This window comes from Anarrhichthys ocellatus, unplaced genomic scaffold (assembly GCF_004355925.1).
Source record: "Anarrhichthys ocellatus isolate YVR2014 unplaced genomic scaffold, GSC_Weel_1.0 scaffold91, whole genome shotgun sequence".
Classification (NCBI taxonomy): Eukaryota; Metazoa; Chordata; class Actinopteri; order Perciformes; family Anarhichadidae; genus Anarrhichthys; species Anarrhichthys ocellatus.
In genome coordinates, this window is record NW_022280121.1 from 10,351 (window position 1) to 18,383 (window position 8,033).

Genomic DNA, 8,033 nt, shown 5'->3' on the forward strand with positions numbered 1-8,033 from the left:
ACACACACACACACACACACACACACACACACACACACACACACACAGATATTCATATGTAATCACATGCAAGAGTTGCTGAAAAAAAAGGCTCTAAACTGACCAGACCATCAAGATAAGCATTTACAAGGTGGCGTTAGAACGTTTTTATGCAAATGTTTTACATGGGGTGTCCAGTGTGCTGATGATGTGCATCCTATCATTTTCATGGTATTAGGGTGTAAACGAGATAATGAGCCACTCAACACAATGGAAATGAATTTTAAATTAGCCACCAGCTAATCGACATCTTTGAAGCTAATGGGATTTTCTCTTTCTCAATGTAATAGTACGCTGACTGATGGACAATTGAAATAGAGTAATTTCTCTGTCTGTGTTTGGCAGCAACACCAGCCACTGGAACTCAAAATTGCTTTACAGAGCATTTTCTTTCTCAAATCAAAGTCTTTCTGTCATGTTTAGCAGAGCTGAGAGTTGAAGAGAGGAAAAGCTCTGGTGCCGTCAATACCATTAAACTTTCATTCAGTGTGTTTATAGTGTCTTTGGAACATCATTAATAGGACGGCTCCTGTGTGTGTAGGGATGAGCAGACATATGGTTGCCAGTACCCCGCACAGCAAGACTCATAAATCACCAGTGACAGTGGATAATGAATGCAGGCCTATCAGAGAAGATTAGTTTGCCCTTCCCTATATCAGTTCTGTGAAGTGATGGTAGAAATTATATTTACAGTAAAAGTTGTGTTCTACATGAATTACGTGTCCAAGTATGAATAAGTTATGAAAGAAATATTGTGCAACATTATACAACATTTGGCCTCAAATCAAACAAAAATGCTTGTTTGAAATGTTCTCAGAAAATGTCTTTTCTTATAGAAATGTCGCTATGAGAGGTTAAGCTTTCATCCCACTCTGCATTTGTCCTGATTTTCTGCTTTCTCTACCTTGCCTTCATTACTTTTGCTGGTCAGCACATCTGGGCCCCACAGCCAGACAGATGGAAAGTAGATGAGGCCTGACTTTAGTCTGGGGACTAAGCCAGGTGTTCAAAACTTACTTCAGGAATATATTAGTACAATCAAGTCCTGAAAGACATAAGTAAGGCCTTTTAGCAGTGCCTTAGAGGAATCAGTGTCTGATTGGTGAGCCTGAATGTGACTGCAAAGCCTTGAGGTCAAATTCAAAGGTAAATTAGTCTTCAAAGCAGGCTAATATTTTTACCACAAGTTGTCATATACTGTCACAAAAGCTGACAAATTAAGGGAGGAATGTTGCTGAAGTTCATAAAGTAGTTAATGAGGCACTTGAAGAGTTTACCCTCACTGTCAAATCACTTGCACTAAGACTAGACTATAATGACTTTGCAAATGAAGCAGAAACGGGGAAATGTTTGTGCCGTTGGACTCCACCTATCTGTCCTTATCCTCAGGAAGAAAGTTCCATTCCATTCAATGTCAATCTTTCAACCTGAGTATACAACTTATCTCTTTCTCGTTCCTTCTCACTTGCATGCTGACGCACACACAAGCACACACAATTTCACTTGAAATTCCTACCAAAATTATCCTGCAACTCTGGGAGGGCTGGGGAAACTGCCAAGTTGATAGGAGGGCAGAAGGGGATTGTGGGTAATTTCATGTCACATTTCCTGACTGATGTCTCTTTGGACAGATTATAGCCTACAGCTGACAGTGACAGAAAAAGCAAAGTCATAGTGCGGCCTCATTTCAAATACTCTACTTTTCCCCACAAAAATTTGTATTGGAATGTGGAAATTGCTCGAGTCTCATTGTCTCTGCTAATAATACACCGCCATTACTGTGAGTAGAATGGACAACATAAACAACACACTCATTCTTGCACTTGTTTCTTACACAAGACGGAATTAATTCTACCTCTGTCAACTTTTGTCAACTCTTTCCTTCACTTCTGTCAAGAAAACGTTTTTTCCTTTCTTTTTTTATGTATTGTTTTTTTGTCAATCAACTAACCATACAGTTGCAAAAATGGATTATGTTTTTGTTTTAAAGTGAAAGTCCTGTTTATTTTGTGAAGAGACAAGCTGACTGACAGTTGGACCACCACCAGGGCTTGGACGGACATTCACAGTTGAAAATGAATGAACTCTCTGTGAACTCAAAGAGGGTTGTTGGGGTGTGTGTGAACCCCTTTATCATGCTCCGTATTATTGTGGGTTTTTCAAGTCACTTTACTGTTCTTTGATTTAAAAAAAAATCAAAGTTATATTGTGTGCCTGTGTGTAGCAAAAGGTAAGAGATGTTGAGCACAACTCCCAATGTGCATTTTACATCTGATTTTGTGTTATTATGATGATGTGTAATTCATTGTGCTGTTAGATTGCTGCTAGACTGCTCGGTTAATACATAGGCATGCGAGAGAGTAAACAGGTTTTGACCGTAGTGAAAATGTTTTTGAAAGACTAAACGGCAACAAATACGGATTGAAGCAAAATATTTTGCGAATTTTGGAAATGATCTTTTCCTTTCTTATGGAGAAAGGTGGTAACAGCTGATCTCACGCTTTTAGGAAGTCTTCCCGTCTGATAGACGACAAGCTGTTGTGATGGAAGCTCATCCTAGAATAACTTTTAAGTGTCATTGAATGCCAATCATTGATAGAGAATAGCTGCATATAAATGTCATTTGTAAGAAATTGTTTCTCACCTCCTGTTTTTGCCCTTTGCTCTCTGCACAACACTTCAATGGGCTATTCTAAGATTACACAATGCCCCTATACCCTGCTCCCTTGTCTTTTCTCAGTCTCTTTCTCAGGTCTTTGTGCAAATTGCTCTGGTAAAACAGTGGGGTTTGTGATCTAATCTAGGCGCTCTACTGCCTGACAATGAACCTACTTCTCTGTTCTACCACCCTTAAGTTACCTCTCATCCTGAGCCTTTACCCCTCCCTTACTCTTACACTACACTCTTCACTTTCAACATCTCATCATTCTTTTCCCCTCATCTGGTATACTTCCACATGTATTCCTCACATGTCTCATGCTTTCCCATCAGTCAGTTCTGTTCTTGATTTCCTCTATTTTTAGGAAACATTATACCACTGCATTGCCTGGCTGAAAACAAGTCCCTTTAAAAGCTGTATTTTCTTCAAATAAACAGATGATTTATAATGTCTATTATTGAGAAGACAGTCAGACTCAAAGACAAACACAGTGGGTGCTTCATTGATTGCCAGGGCTGACTACACTGCCTCATTGTTTTGCGCCGGCTGTTAATTTAGTTTGGCATCTTCACGTGTAGAAAATTGGAAAATGTTTAGGTCAGTGCTTCAGTGAACACAATAGATGGTGCCTCCTCACAAGCAAGCAGATGCAGTAAAACATGACCTCACCACCCCTTTCCTCAAACACCCACTCCCATTTGACACAGTCAGGCACTCACTCTTTGGCATGAAGGTGGCCATGGCATTCACAATCTCCTTTTTGCCAAGAAAATGATCAAAGGGAGACAAAATGAATGGATAATAAGGTCAAGGTTAAATGCCTTCAAAACAATGGCTCCAGCCTACAGGGTTATTCCCATACCAAAAAGAAGGCAAATGCAATACAGTTTGCATTTATGGGTCTAAAGATAAGACTTCCAGTGTGTTATGAAATATGGTATCAATACGCAATGGAGTCAGAAAAACATCATCACACAGCAAAAAACACGGTGTTAGTGAAGACCAGATATGGGTACATTTTACTTTTCTCAAGATAAAAATGTTTTGGAAACAAACCACATCATTTTGATACTCCTTGAAAGGAGGAATATAAAAACAAATAGACAGTATTCATGTTCGGCATGGTTTTCTTTTCTGAGATGTGTCACACACCAAGGTTTTATGGTAAACTGTCTTTCAAACCTTCGCGAAATAAAACGAAACTTTCATTCACACACACACACAAACAATAAAACATCCTCAGACTCATTTTCATGATCTATCTCTCTTTGAAAAACCGAATAGGTATGAGTTACCAGTTCTGATTAACTCCAACTGGCTACTGAAAATCTATCCATGCAAGGACCCCAAAACATTATGTTTGATGGGTCACCTTGAATGACCCACTGGAAACTCTGACATATAAAAGCCGAAACGATAAGCTTTCTGGAAACATAAATGGTTGCCTCCACCCCGGCCAACCAAAGCTTTACAGCAGCTGCCCCTCTACCTTCAGGGTGGAAGATCTTTGGCTGAAAAGAAAAAAAGAGAGATAAGGAAGTGGAGAGAGCTGAATTATTTATATATGGTCTTTACACTTGTGTCATGATGTGTGTGAGTAAGTGTCTGTTCTTCTTTAGTTGTTTGTATTTGTGTGCAAGTCCATGCAAGAGCAGTCCCATTCAATTCCCTGCTGTCAGTTGTAAGAACCAGGAGGCAGCTAAAGTAAGATGTATTTGCAGGACAATGTCAAAATTACACCATTATGAGATGCTGAAGTTTTTATCACTTTGGGCATGTAAACAACAGCTCCAAAGCTACAAGCCCTTACATAACAATTCTCAACAGCCCAGTGCTTCGTTTAATATATCGTCTTGTGTGGCACTGAAAATATCCTGCAGGCAATATAGTACATTGACTGAATTTCCCTAAGTCCTTGTAGTACTCTCAAAGAACAACAAAGAGCTGTTTTGGGAAGTGAGGGTGGTCATTAATCAGGAATGAAGATCCTTTGGCGCTTCAAGTTAAATAAAAAAGACTGAATATCCCACATTTTTTAATGGATTAGGATGTTGTATGAATCTAAATTAATTCACACGGCCTCTAGCCGTCTCTGTAGTTACAGGGGGAGGAGGGTTTACAAGTCTAATTGGTACCCAGGGGTCAACATAAGTGCTTGCCCACGGAAAGTAAACTGTGTGCGGGCAAGTGGAATGCCTCATGCAGTTGTCCGATCGGGCAAGTGAAAAATAAATGTAAATTTTGTTAAGGGCCGATATTCAGTAAAAAATATGTGATCAGGAAATTGGCACTAATGTTCTCAAGTCGCAGATCACTGATAATGTTATATTGTGAATGACAAATCTGTTGAAATCGGCAAGAGGAGAGATAACGTTGGCTGTTAGTAGCCGGTTGGCAGCATAGTCCTGCTTAGCTAAATAACGGAGCAATACAGCAGCTAGGGGTGTAATGGTACACAACATTCATGGTTCAGTACGTATCTCGGTTTTGGGGCCACGGTTTGGTACGTTTTCGGTACAATAGGGAAAACAAAGAAAATATTTTGTTTATTTATTCTGAAAATAATGCATGGTGCAACTGATCATAAAACTCACGGTTTGGATTGTATCACAGATCAGAGTCACAGATCGGATCAGCACAAAAGAAGGGAGGGAAAATATAACTTTTAGAGATCCCTGATCAGGTTTTTGATGTGATCTTTTTTTTTTTGTTATTCGCATTAGTAAATAAATTATTGTATTTTTTTTTATTGTATGATTTTCAACACAATCATCTATTTGAGCTACCATCTATTTGTTTAATATCCAAAAGAGGGGCTTGCCCTCATACTTTCTATGGACGAGCTTATCACCAATCTGACAGCGGTAGAGCAAGGAGAAAGATGCGATGCATGACACGATCCGTTGGAGACAATATACTGTGAATATCATCGCCTACAGGTTTTATTAGATGGAGCCCGGTTCCAGGTTCATTCATGCATTATACAGGCAGTAGTTAGCCGACCACTTTGTATTAAAATCAATCATCTATTTATTATATATAAAGCTAAAAAAAATGTAAATCATGCCCATCCCTGCCGATGCTCAATAATATAAGCGAAATCCTATTGGTAACACATTATATTACTTTCTTACTGCTAAAAGCAATGTATTACTCTCAGCTGACACTGCATGTCAATAACCTCCTTTACTCCCTGATGCATAGACGATGTTGTTGTTGGTCCACCTATTCACTAGTTTTTCCATTTTTGCTTCTTCTGTTGAAAAATGTTTCACTTTACCTAAGAACCTAAACACGATTCTTTTGTTGGATGTTTTCTTCTTCACCACAAATAACCGTGGGTTTCAGTGTTGAATGCACTCAGACAACAATGGCCCTTTTAGAACTCTGCTATATTTGAGTGCCTACTGGAGTTGAATTTGAAAGAAGCGATTAATAGTTGAGTACTGCTAATTATTTGAGGGCGTGAATACAATTGCAACAAGAAAATTGCAGAGATATTCTTTACAGACTAATAGAAAATGATTCTCTGAAAACTGTGAAAGTACTTTAAATTGATTCAAGAAAAAAACACGACTACATAAAATGAAGATATTGCATAATGTAATCTCTCTGCACAGGAAATTGTGCAAATATTGATGTGAATCTAGAAAAATAATCAATATTCATGAACCACAACTTTGCCGTGAGTGAGCAAAGTTGTACGGAAGATAAGAGATGCAGATAGATCCGATCTCAAAAGAGAGACATCGACACAATGCACTTCAAACAGTGATTAGGAAATGATAGTTAGGCACGAGGCAAAAGAGGGGAGGGGAGGAAATGAAGAGATGGAAGAACGAGGGCCGATTTGGTTCAAGTGATTGGGCTTGGTCCCGGGGTTGTTGGCCAATTTCTTCTCAGCGAAGACACTGATGAGCAGAAGTTTTAAAGTGAAAAAAGGCAAATAAATGTGGGTAGCTCAGGCTATGAGTGTGGACATATGACACAGAAAGTTAGATACACTCTCTATAACATTCAGAAGACTGTACATAGTATAGAAACCCCTGTAATGAAATGGCAGTGATGTTCAAACTGATCTAAGTGATCTGGTAAACAAGCTATTAAGTAAAGTAAGAAAGCAGAGAAGACAATGGTCATTTTGGCCATTCAGTTTGGCTCTTTTCTGTCAGCGGTGTGTTTTAGCTGGAAGATGTGTTCGAGATGCTGAGCGCCGTAAAACAATGCTCATTTAAACTCGACAGAAACAAAATAAAACCCAACAAAACAGTCTTCAATGCTCCAACCATTTGACCATCAAGTCAATATTTTTAATTGTGCCGGCTCTACTCACTGTTTTTACCCAGTGTCTCTCCCCCCAAAGGGCAGCGTTGAGGGTAATAAATAATGTAGTTTTGCTTGAAATGCCATCCCCTATTATTTCGTCACAAAGTTAGCCATCAGGCTTGTTTGTCTTTCGAAAACAAATCTGCCAATAGGGTGGTCCATTGTACAGTAGTTTTTTTTATTTATAATTTTCTAGAAATGAGCATCAACATCTTGAAATGATGTTTGATAAGGCAGATCTCTGTGCTTGTATCACAAAAAGACATAGCCGACTTCTAGAAAAATGATTTAACAGGTGAGATTATATTTATTCATTTTCTTGTTGTTTTAAGTAAAAACTATTTTTGAAACTAGATAATAAACAAATGTATGACAAGGATTTTGGTCCCACACTGCCCACATGCAAACACAGATACGATGCAGCCATAGAGTCTCTTTCATTGACAAGCAAGCCAATGCCAGTACACTTCATAAGTAACAACTGCACAGCTGTCATGTTACGATATTTTATTATCCTTTCCATCTGTGTCATTCTGTTTTCAGCCGTCTGCGGGTGCGATGGCTGAGGTTCTCTGTGATTGCATCACGTTTTAATATCTGTCCGTGGTTGTTTTCATGGACGGGACACAATGAGTGAGAGAAGGAGGATATTGAATGTGCTTAGACGGGAAGCATCTGTCCCATTTGCCACCCAGTTCCAGTAACTAATGCAGCACATTGGACACACACACTCAAAGAATTCCCCAAATTCCCCTATTGAATGTAGGTGGGCCTATGTGTGTGTGTGTGAGCAGAAGGGACATGTTTAGGGTTTAGCAGAGAAATGAGACGACAGGCACCACAGCCAATGCCCTGTGTATCAGAAAACACAATGGAACAGTAATACTGGTGATCCATCACTGTCTGTCTGTGTACAACAGCAGCTGGTGGCCCACAGAGTGTAAGATTGTTAATACTATTCACAGAAATATCCACAAAACTGCATGCTACTGTGTTAAGATGTCTGGAT